Source organism: Lygodium microphyllum, chromosome 27, assembly GCF_053477565.2.
Source record: "Lygodium microphyllum isolate KBCC chromosome 27, Lygodium_microphyllum_v1.1.10, whole genome shotgun sequence".
NCBI lineage: Eukaryota > Viridiplantae > Streptophyta > Polypodiopsida > Schizaeales > Lygodiaceae > Lygodium > Lygodium microphyllum.
Genome location: NC_141161.1, coordinates 48,278,406 through 48,291,207, shown reverse-complemented (window position 1 = coordinate 48,291,207; position 12,802 = coordinate 48,278,406).

Genomic DNA, 12,802 nt, shown 5'->3' with positions numbered 1-12,802 from the left:
AAGCTTTTTTACTTCACCATTTGCAGCAACAAAAGAAATAGTACCTGTGCCCGCAGCAGGGCATTTAGCATCATTTCCAACCGTCACAGTGATGGATTCTTGTAGAGGCTGCATAGAACTGTATAGACCTTTCTTGTTGGTCATGTGACGGGAGGCCCCACTATCCAACACCCAAGAGTCAGTGGTAGATTCTTCTTGCGCCGAGGAGCACACTTCCTCAATGGTCGCCATGAATAATTCCAACTCTGCTTCAGCCGTATTGGCTGTCTCTTTCCCTTTAGTTTTAAGGGTACCATTCTTTTCATCTGCCTTCTTGACACGACAATCTGCAATTGCATGTCCTTTCTTCTTACAGTAGAAGCACTCTCCTTGAAACTTCTTCTTGCCGCCCTTTTTCTTTTTGTCACCATCATTTTTGGTGGAGGAAACACCTTTGCCTTTTGCATTGGCAGAGAATGCAGCATCTCCATTGTTGCTTCCTTCTCGGGCTTTCAGCCTCAACTCCTCCTCCATTAATAATGCACAAAACTCCTCAAAAGTCAAAGCTTGAGGTCTCACCTGAGTATTAAGGGCAGTTACTAGTCCATCAAACTTTTGTGGACAAATCCGAAGACACCTCCGAGCTAGCTCTTCGCTAGTCTTTTGTATCCCAGCGCCAGCCATCTGGTCGCGCAGATTCTTAATCCGAGTGATGAATGCTTCAACCGTCTCTCCTTCAGCAAACTTCTCCGCTGCTAGTTGATTCTCCAAGTTTTGAATCCTTGTTTGGTTTCGTGTTTCATACTGACTCCTTAGTACATTCCAAGCCTCTGACGCTTTGGTTGTATGCTGAATCAGAGTCAAAACACTGTCAGAACAGCTTGTAACTAAGGCACACAATGCATCTGCATTCCTTCGTTTCCAAGCTCGTAGAAGATCTGCATTCGGAGGAATCATCACACTAGGATTTGATGGGTCGGGGGTAGGCTGTGGTTCTGCGTCAGTCCCCAGCACAGTCTCCAGAAGCTCATAAGAATCAAGGATAGTTGTAATTTTGAACTTCCACAAGGTGTAGTTTGTACCATCTAACTTGCCTTCGCTGAAGGTTGGTGGACGAATCCTCAGTGTTTGAATAGCCGGTACAGCAGCACCACCTCCTGCACCGCTTCCTGATGCGCCAGAACTGCTTCCCGGAGTCGACATCGTTTCTCTTTGCTGTTGAAGCCTTTGCCTCTTGCACGCTCTCCGATCTCTAGAGCCCCCTGGGCTCTGATACCATGTAAAATATTACACGGCGCAGCGAACAGAATCTGAGAAAGAGATAGAGAGTACACAACAGAGAAGAGGAGAATCAGTAAATTCTTTAACTCCAAACAACTGATACAAAGATGGCTCTGTCCACCCGTGCGCTTCCACTGAGTGAAGCTTAGATGGCGATCTAGACAGAAGATAGGTGAAGAGCTTAAGGCTAGCTGGAACAACAACTCTGACTGGGTGAAAGATGAGTGTGAGATGGCTGCGAAGGGGTTTAGCTTTTATAGCCCGCGAAGGTCGTTAGGTCGGCCTGCTGACCGACCTACCATATGAGCCTCCACTAGTCGGCCAGGGAATATTCCAGGGAATATTCCCTTTACCATCGGGCCGGGGGCGCTGCCCCCGGACCCCCGCCAGGGGGGCCGCTGGCCCCCCTGGGACCCCCCAGCCAGGGGCCGCTTCCGCGGCCCCCGGACCCCACAATAGGGGCCCCTTTTAACTCCCTTACCACGCAACTCAATGCAATGTGCCTCGAGTTGCTACCAGCTTAACCACTCCGTCTAACCCAAAGATTAGACCCACAACAGTCACCTTTTTGCCATCCGGTCACATAGACCTCATCTGATATACAAGTCAGGACTCAACCAATGTCCGGGCTCACATTTGGCTTCTCCTCATAATGGGGGCCTTACAACTTTGAGCACCATGGATCATTGGTAGCACCTAATGAGGGTGGGGCATTGATCATATCTAACAGACCAAAAACATGCATCCAACACTAGTTTTTTCTCTGTTTCTTAGACCACAAATTTGATGGTTCTGTTGGCTCTGAAAGGGGGGTAAAGCTGCAGGACACCTACTTAGAATTCTCCCATATCGCTCTTTCTTCTTCTCCCCATTTGAAGTGTTGTTTGCTACTTGAAACCTGTGATCACACCGTCACACAAATTCGGAAGCCCCTTCTTTTTGTATAAGATCTCCCAAAACTAGCTGAAAAGCCACTTGCTTTTTGCATGTCACCCTATTTTAGAAAATTTCTATATCTTTTTAGGATATTCATAGGAAATAATATCCAAAATATAAAAAATATGCTAAACTTGTCCAAAAGTATTGTATTTTGGAATTATCCATACTATGGATGCTAACACTAATGACTAAGATGACATTGACTCTTTAGATCAATAAGAAAGCCAGATGATGATGCACTCTAGGGTTTTTCACACTGTGTTTGCGTAGTGATACGACAGTGTACAAAACCTATATGCCAATATCAATGAATAACAAATATTGTGTATGTGAAATTGCTAAAAGTTGAAATTACTAAGCTTCTAGATGTGAAATTTATCTATCTTATTGCATAAGTGAATGTGTATCTTCCACTATGATATAGTAACCAAGAAGAATAGCAAGAAAATGTACATCTATGTTGATTATTAGAAATTTAGTAGTAAAACATGAAAATACCACTTTCGTATACCATTCACATATTAAGTGTTGGATAAGGTTGTAGGCCATTAACTTATATATTCATTTACTAATGGGTTTAGCAATTATAATCAAATGTTCATTTATACTAAAGATCAATGTAAAACTACTTTCATTATAGAATGAGGCACATTTGCTTACAAAGTAATGCCTTTTGGCTCGTAAAATGCACCCACAATGTTCCAAAGGGTTATGATTGTAGTCTATCAAGATTATCTTCAACAATGGATGGACTGAAGTATTTTTAGATGACTTTTGTATTTATGTGATAGTAGAAGAAATACCTCAACTATTGTTACAAGTATTTGAGTGTATTTACGAAGTAGATATTTTGCTAAATCTTGATAAATGCATTTTCCAAGTTTCAAAAGAAACCTTGTTGGATCATATCCTGATAAATGCATTTTCCAAGTTCCAAAAGAAACCTTGTTGGATCATATCATTTCTAAGGAAGATATTTCCATGGATCTTATTTTATATTTTGCAAAGGTTGCATCACCTCTAACAAATTTGTTATGAAAGGATACTCCTTTTGATTGGAATGATGCTTGTCAAGTAGCCTTTGGGTTCCTTAAACAAAAGCTAATTGAGGGACCAATATTAGCACCCCCAAACTAGACAAAGAAATTTTACACTCATGTAGACACATTTATGTCTATTGTGGGAGCTATTTTATATCAAGCAAACAATAATAAGGTGGATCATCTGATTTATTATGCAAATTAGAATGTAAGCGATATAGAAAGGAATTATACCACCACTCAGAAAGAATTATTATCTATAGTATTTGTGGTGGAAATTTTTTACAATAATTTATTGAAGAATAAATTTACTACTTATGTTGATCACATTTTATTATCTCATAAAATTGTACTTATTTCACCCACAATCATTATGTGGATTATATATATGGAAATGTAATTGAAATACTACAAGCTTGGTATAATTAGATTGAGATCAAAACATTATTCAAGAATTGACCAGCCTTGATCCCACAAAGTGGGTAGGATTGCCTAAGAGAGGGTATAAATCCATGTTATGAAAGCTCTATCATTATAACTATTGAAGCTTTCTATTCACTTCTTCCATTCTATCTGAAAGGTGAGAAGGATCGAAGCTTGCACGAGAGAGAGAGAGAGAGAGAGAGAGAGAGAGAGAGAGAGAGAGAGAGAGAGATATATATATATATATATATATATATATATATATATATATATATATATATATATATATAATGTGGGAACTCCAATAGTCACAATGTGTGACTGGTCTTCCCTTTATATTCATTTGTCACTAAAAGAATAAAGAATAAAGAATAAAGTGACAGTGATGGGTGCCCACCGCTTGTAGTGTGCAGGCCTAGGTAGTATCAGTGTAGTAATACACGAGCTGCTAGGCAAAGGCACCTTTACCTTGAACAACCTCCCACTTAAAGGAAAATCTGCCCTAGTGAGAAGTGAAAAAGAAAAAAAAAAAGAAAGTACAATATGTACACATGTACAACAAGATGAGGAAAGACGTCATCTCATCGCATGCCCATCAATCTCTTAAGGAAGGCAAAGCGCTTCGTAGAGAGGCTTTTGGTGAGCAGATTTGCAGGATTTTGGTCAGTCGAGATCTTGACAAGGTCAACAGACTTATCCTCAACGACCCCATGTATGAAGTGATACCTCACCTCAATGTGTTTCATCTTCACATGGAAGACTGGATTCTTAGCTAATTGAATAGCACTCATACAATCCAAATGTGGTATAGGGATAGCATTAATACCAAGGTCATGAAACAAATGACCTAACCATATGGCCTCCTTTGAAGCCTCGGTGGCTGCAACATACTCAGCCTTAGTGGTGGAAAGAGATGTACACTTCTACACCTTGGACATACAAGAGACAACACCTCCAGCATAGGTGAACACATAGCCAGAAGTGGACTTCCTATTATTTGCATGTCCTACATAATCAGAGTTAGTTACCCCATGACTCCTGTATCCTAGCTGCCATAGCATATGCACATATCTACAATGCCCTTCAGGTGCCTCATGATTCCCTTCACGATATCCCAATGCTTCTTGCCATCTATAGCCATAAAGCGTGCCACAACACCAACTGCAAAGGCAAAATCTGGACAAGTGGCTATCATGGTATACATAAGACTGTCCACTACGGATACATAGGAAATCTTGGCCATCTTGACCCTTTGCTCATTTGTTTGTGGACAATCGGCATGTGATACCTTCACATAAGAAGACAATGGACAACCAATAGCCTTCATATCCTACATGTGGAAGCGCTCAAGGACTTTATGAATGTACTCCCTCTGTGATAAGTAGAGGAGTCCCTAATGCCTATCATGTCTAATGCCCATACCAAGTATGTGAGAGGCTTGTCATCCTAAATCCTTCATCTCAAAGGTCTTCTTGAGCTGAGCCTTAAGAGCATCTAACTCATCATGAGCTTTCCCTGCTAATAGCATGTCATCCACATAGAGTACCAAAATAAGCAAAGATCCATCTCATGAGCTTTCTTCATGTACAAGCATGGATCCATAGCACTACGGCTATAGCCCTGTGACTGCATAAAAGCATTGAACTTATGTTACCATTCTCTAGGTGCCTACTTCAAGCCATAAAGGCATTTCTTCAACCTACACACTAGGTGCTTCCTGCCAAAATTTGCAAAGCCCTTAGGATGCTCCAGGTAAATCTCATCATGCAAATCTCCATGTAAAAATGTCGTCTTGACATCCATTTGATACAAATCCAAGTCAAGTTACGCAACTAAGGTCAAAACCAAGCGGAGGGTGGCCATCTTAACCACATGAGAAAAAATTTAATAAAAGTCAACTCCATGCTCCTATTTAAAACCCTTAGCAACAAGTCTTGCCTTATAAGCCTGCTTGGGGTGTCCAGGGGTACTCTTCAACTTGTATACCCATTTGCATGGCAGAGCCTTCTTGCCACTAGGCAAGGAAACCAAATCCTATGTCTTAGTCTTATGCAAGGATTCTATCTTAGATTGCATAGCCCTCTCGCAGGAGTGAGTGTCACCCCTGTGCATAGCCTCATCATAAGTGAAAGGCTCTCTTGCATCTGTTACCAAGACATAATGCATCGAGGGCTGAAATCTATTAGGGGTCATCTATCTCTAGTAGAACACTGCACTGCAGGCTTTACTGCTTGCTCAACGTTCTGTCCAACACCCTGGCCATGAGTACCTGCTATTACTGCAGGTTGTCTAGCTAGCTATATGGGAGCTTGTGGCTCCTCTTGAAATATAACCTTGTGTATCTTCGCTATCTTCTCAAGCTGCCTATGCATCTTGTCTTCATGGAAGACTATATCATCACTGCGGATGACTTTTTGTGCATGCGCATCCCATAGATGGTAACCCATCTCTCCTGCATCTCCATAGCCAAGGAATATGCATTTAACACTCTTAGGATCAAGCTTGTTATGCTTGTCCTTGGGCACATAGCAAAATGCCTCACATCCAAAGACACGTAAATGCACATAGGAGGGAGGTTTTCTTGTCCATATCTCCTTTGCAACCTCAAAATCAATGGCACTACAGGGTGATCTATTAATGAAATACACGGGAGTCATAACTACCTCAGCCCAAAAGTGTTGGGATAGGCCTGCATGGCTAAACATACTGTGAACCCTCTCCTGGATGGTCCTATTCATCCGCTCAGTCCTACCATTTTGGGGAGGAGTGTAGGGGGTGGTCAACTGATTCTTAATACCCCTCTTATCACATAACTACTCAAAATCACTTGAGATATGCTCACCCCCATTATCTATCCTTAGGCATTTTAGCTTATGCCCAGATTGGTTTTCTGTTAAAGCAAGCCATCTTTGAAAAATAGCCAATACATCAAACTTTTGCTTTATGGGATAAACCCATACTTTACATGAAAATCATCTATGAAAGTAAAAAAATACTTCACACCACCCATAGACTGACATAGCATGGGCCCACAGACATTAGAATGAACCAAAGCCAAGGGCTCTCTCATGTGTGACATACTAGACTTTTTATGCATAGACCTAGTCTACCTGCCATAAAGAAAATGATCGTAAGAATCAAAATGAGAATAGTCAAGGGGTGGTAAGTATTGTAAACCAGAAAGTATTTTCATTCCCTTGACGGACATGTGTCCCAAATGGGCATGCCAAAGAGATACATGAGGTAAAGTCCCCACAGACAAAGCATGATCAACTATAGATTCAAAAACAACCAACACCTCTTGTAAGCACAAGCTTGCCATGAGTAATATTCCATGCAAAGTCTCCAAAAGATACATGATATCCTGTGTCATCAAGCTATATAGCAGACATGAGACTGCATGTCAGTGTAGGTACATGACATACATCGTGCATAACAAAACTGCTACCAGAAGGAAACTGCAACCTAACATCACCAATGCCGACAATCTCAAGAGACCTGTCATCACCCAAGTGCACAGAACCCGAAATAGAACGATATGAATGGAACCACTCTCGACAAGGTGTCACATGAAAGGACACACTTGAGTCCAAGAGTCAACAATGTGCATACATAGAGTGTATGTCTGTCATCTGCAAAGCACTAGATGAAGCTATTGCAAGGATATGATCTCCATCACTATCCTTGGGCTGTATAATATTGATCTCTTCAATTTTAACACTTGACTTAGCAAGTACTATGCTACAATGAGAAGACTTTTCCTGCACTTTCTCTTTCCCCTTGTCTTTGCGCCTTTCATTGTGCAATTCACGACACTGTGGCCTTATGTGGCCTTTCTTCCCACAATGATGACAAGTGATATTGGCATTTCTCCCACGAGACTTACTGTACCAAGATTTCTGCAAATCCTGTCCACGACCATTACCACGGTCATTCTTTGCATTTCCATCATATCGGCCTCTAACTATCAAAGGATGAGACACACGAGAGGCATCCAAATTCTTACGATTTATCTCTTCTTGTTGTTGCAAAAAAGAGCTCTCAACATCAAATAGCTTCAGAGTAGTGGCAGAACCACATAACGCACTGTGGAATACATCCCAAGACTCATTAAGAGTTCCAAGCAAGAACAATGGAGTGATATTCTCTTTGAAATCAATGCCCTGCGAAACCAAGTTCTTAAGAATAGCATGAAATTAGTTTAGATGAGCTAACATGGTCACATTCTTTTTCATGCGGAGATCCATAAGCTGTTTCAGCCAATACATTTGACTTGCAAGACTTTGCTTGTCATAGATGTTCTTGATCTTATCCCAAAGCTACCAAGCACTCTATGCTTCCTCAACGACATTGTAATGCACCTAATGAGTGACAAGATGAGGGTGGACTTGCATAACTCATCAAGCTCCATCCATTTATCATTAGTCATAGTTTCAGGTTGCTTTCCACTTAACCTTAGTGGCTTTATTTGCGATTTCTACACCAATACTTACCAAACTTGGCTCTTCCAATAGGCATAATTCATACCATCAAGCTTAATGATGTTGAAGATAGCACTGTCAGTGGAAAAAGATGCCATACTGCAAGATGAAACAGTGCAGATAGTTCAAAACGGCTTGCTGTAAACTGCAGAAAATGACAAAAAACCACCAAAACCAAGACAAAATGGCAAGAAATTAGTATTTAATGATGTTGCCCACCAAGCACCATAAAAAGTACATCAAACCAATATATGCTTGCTCTAATTTATGACAGCAGTGTACAATGAGAGCTAACAGTATTCAAAGTCAATCACTCATTGTTAATGTAAAACTAGCATCAAGCATGCATAAACAAGCATGTAACAGTCAAACTGACATGAGCCAACACCCAATCATATCAGAAAAAGTCCATTAGTAAAGTCGGTACATCCCCCAATCATCAGGGAAAAATGTACATACCACTCCCAAGACCTGACACAAGTCGGTGTTTGCTCAGTGAATACAAAGCCGAAATCATCCCAAGTATATCTATATGGACCAAGGTATATCAATCATACATCATCCACAAGGAGATCTCGGTCTCAAAGATAAAAAAGCTCAATATGCATAACCCACACTACTCAATGTCTGATAAGCATACAAAGACACTCCCACTGGCACAAAAGCCATAAGTGTCAAGTAAATAAGCTCGAACAAAGCATGTAAAAACATTTGACGAAGTATCCAAGATCATACATCAATAAGACATCCAGAGCATATGAGCAGTCAAGTATCCAATGATAGCATCTAATGTCATGAAGACAATCCCATTCAATCTCTGACAAGCCAAAACAAGACCAAAATAAGCTCTAGAATATCCAAAGTCAAACCCAAATGAAGCTCCAGTAGCATTCAAGTCCAAACAATGTAACTAGCATGTGTAGATAACATAAGCATCAAGCATGTACCAACAAGTCATACATAGACCATACGTATAACCTGTGTCACAAAGTATGCCAGTGTAGACTAATTTCAAGTAAATGCCAACCAATATGGAGCTCAAAAAAGGCTCAAAATACATTCCGGAACCATCCAAATCATTTTCCAACCTTCATTTGCATCCCAATAGTCATATGAAACACCCAAGAAGCACTTGTGACCAATAGGGAAAGCATAAAGTGACTAAATAAGCTTCAGACTTGGAGTTTATAGCATTGATTTATTGTGTAAAACTAAGTATTTTAGGCCACTAAATCAACTCCAGGTGATGGCCAATCAATAGGCATACGTTTCCCTAACATTCGAGGACCATTCGGGACCAACCGGGCATCAAATGTCTATGCCAACCAAGTATAAAAATAAAGTGCTAATGTAACACTATTTGTGGCTGCCTATGGACTGTGGAAAATAGTCCTCGAATGAGGTCAATCAGTCCACAAATCAATGCCAATGATAAACCACTGATACCGTGAGCATAAAGGGGGTATTCCCAAGTGCCAAATGAAGTATTTTCAAGCTACCAATGAGTGCCAAGGGAGGGATGAAGTAAAAAATGAAATTTTGCAAGTCTTCAAGCTGGCCCAAATAGGGCTCATGTTGCTAGGTATGCTGTTGGTCCATGTGGCATTAATGGGATGAAAGGGTACTTAAGGGGGGTTCAAGTAGAGCTTAAAGAAGGCCTACACAAAGCCTTGTAAAGCCTAATCAGGCAGGAGCCAAGATATGAAATGGGGGAGCTCCAATGGTTGGAGCTATGGCTACCCCTTCCTACTGTACCCTGCAAAATAAAATAAACACTAAAAAGAATGCTTCAATACCTTTGAAGGTATGCTATGAGGGTGCCCAAATTGGCCAGATAGGTGCTCGCGAAGCCGAGGAGTGATCAGAGCTCGAAGGAGTTGGATATGGATGCCAAGAGTGAGAACCAATGGTGTAGGGATTTGAATGAATGTTGAAGGAGTAATAGAACAAGCTTGAATGCTCAAGCAATCATACTCTGATACCAGTTGAAAGGTGATAAGGATCAAAGCTTGCACATGAGAGCTATGGCGGGAGAGCAATAGCAAAAGAGAGAGAGACTCATAATGTGGAAACTCCAAGAGTCATAGTGTGTGACTGACCTTTCCTTTATTCATTTGTCACTAAAAGAATAAAGAATAAAACGATGGTGATGGGCGCCTACCACCTACAGTGTGCAGGCACATGTACTGTCAGTGTAGTAATACACGAGTGGCTAGGCAGAGGCACCTTTACCCCCAACACTATCATCTTGTCTCCATTGTTGAGAGTGAGGGACACAGAGAGAGAGAGAGTGAGTGAGTGAGTGAGAAGTATGTTTGAGTGAGGGACTAAGGAAAAGTGAAGGTCTACATCTTTTTCTTACTTTTAATCTTCTTCTTCTCATCCATGGTAAGAGGTTTGAGTTCTGAGCTGCATATGAGATTGATATTGTGAGAGATTTGGCATGGGTAAACTATTCTTCATCTTCTTTGTCTCCTCCTTCTTCTCTATCTTCTTTTCTCATCATTGGCATAATTGGTATTGGATGCAAAGAAGTGACAGTATTAAATTCCATTGTTTGGGTCATGGAACCATCTTAGAACCTTTAATCTTTTGGACTATAATGTGGAAAGGTAAGGTAGTGAGTTCACTATACCTTGAAGGTAGTCTTGTATTCTTACTTTCTTGGGATAGAGAGAAGGATGCTTGGATAGTTAGAGTGGAGTGTTGAGAAGACAAGGCAAGAAATTTTTGCCAAAGTGAGTTGTAGCTTTAAAAAGAATAGAAGTTTGTCCAATATCCTGATTTTGTGCATTTAGCCCAAAATAGACTAAAGTAGAAACACTTAATAATTGATGTTCCACAAAAATAAAAGGCTACTTCACCACTTGGTTCAAAAGAAAAACTATCCCAATGATCATAACACTAGTCTTGGTCATTGAGTATGATCATATCCCTGGTGATCAAAGTTGCAGCATCAACAAGCTTAAAATGATGCATAAGTGACTACCAGGCCTCTCTCTTTGCTTCAATTCTATTCCTAGAACCATGGGATTGATCACAAGAATTCTCTATCATATTCCAATCCCCAAATAGGGCAGTAGCTTAAAATGCTACATAAGTGATAGCTAATCGAGGAGTTGAAGAAAATATAATATCTATGAAAATCAACCTCTAGCCTTTTAATTGGGCCTAGCTTTGTCTCTTGTATACCAAACATGTCTAGCTTACACTTTCTAATCAAGGCACGAGCCTCAAGCACCTTTCCACTAGAACACACTTCTCATATATTCCAAATAAGTAAAGATAACCTACATGTGGTTTGGTTCATTATACCCAGTAAGTTAAAATTCACCCATATTAGCCAAGGAAGCATAAACATTAGTGAATTGAAATCTCCTTGCCATCCTTTTGATGGAGGTCTTATTGCTCTTTTGTTTGTCAGTCTTCCCATTCCCTTCTTCTGACATTGCATTTTCCTTTCCTTCAACATTTCCATTAACCATGTTGTCCCTAGCCTTATTTGCATCAAGTGATTGAAGTGGTTTGGTTTCACCACCTTGTGACTTCTTCCCATTAAACAATGCGGATCTAGAGCACGACACAAGCTATGGTGGATGAAAGATGAAGACCAAACTCATAATGACATGGATGAGTAGAGACAAACTGTTACACAAGTGAATTAGGTTCCAAGATGGAAGCGTGGACTCATAAATACAATCTTGTGTAGGATTGAAAATGAAAAGACACTTAACTGAAAGTACAAAGCATCATGACATTGTATTCATTCCATAGTCAAGTACAATGCTTTATAGAGTTTGGGTTGTTCCACTTTCCTCACTGTGCATATGGCATTCAGGACAACTCTTCCTGGAGCATACATCATTTGTCTATTTTTCAACACCCCCCTCAAATGATGAGTCTACCCTTACTGGCTTTTTTCCCCCCTGCATGTATACATGGACCAAGAGACTAGCTCTTTGGCAGCCTAGTTAAGTTAAGGCTTGAAACTTTACACCTTGGTAGGGTTTTTACATCCACTATGGGAACCAAATTCCTTAGAACAATTTGTTAGAGTTGTTGATGGTAGCAGAAGTATCTTTTTCTTCTTCTTCATTCATGAATTATTGACCTTAGTGGTGGTCATTTTGCATATGTTGTGCTCTTTTTTTGTGAAAGCACTCACTAGCAATATGGCCAATCTTACCACAATAATGACATTGCCTTCGACTTCAATTTCGGTGTTGAATCCTCGACCTCTTCCTTTGGGTCCAGTAGCTCCTTTGGTGTATAGGAGATTTTCCCTTGAGCTAGGCTCTTTTATATCTTTGTTTTTAAATTTGCTTTCTCCATCAAGCAGTGAGTGCTTAATATCTTTGAGTGAGAGACTGGGAACATTACTTAGAGCGGACACAAGGTACACTTGCAAGCAGTACATCTATTGCTTCATCTTCATCAATATTCTTCTTAAGAGTTGCAAGCTAGGTTTTTAGGCTCTTGAACTTGTTAATGTATGTGGTCATAGAAGCATTGTCTTTGATATCTAGTTTATAAAACTTAATGAGTAGTTTTACCTTTGAGTTCTTTGCTTGGGTACCAAACATTCTTTCAAGTTCCTCCCAAGCAGTTATAGCATTTCTTTGCCAGAGATATGATGTAGCACATCATCACTTAGTCCCC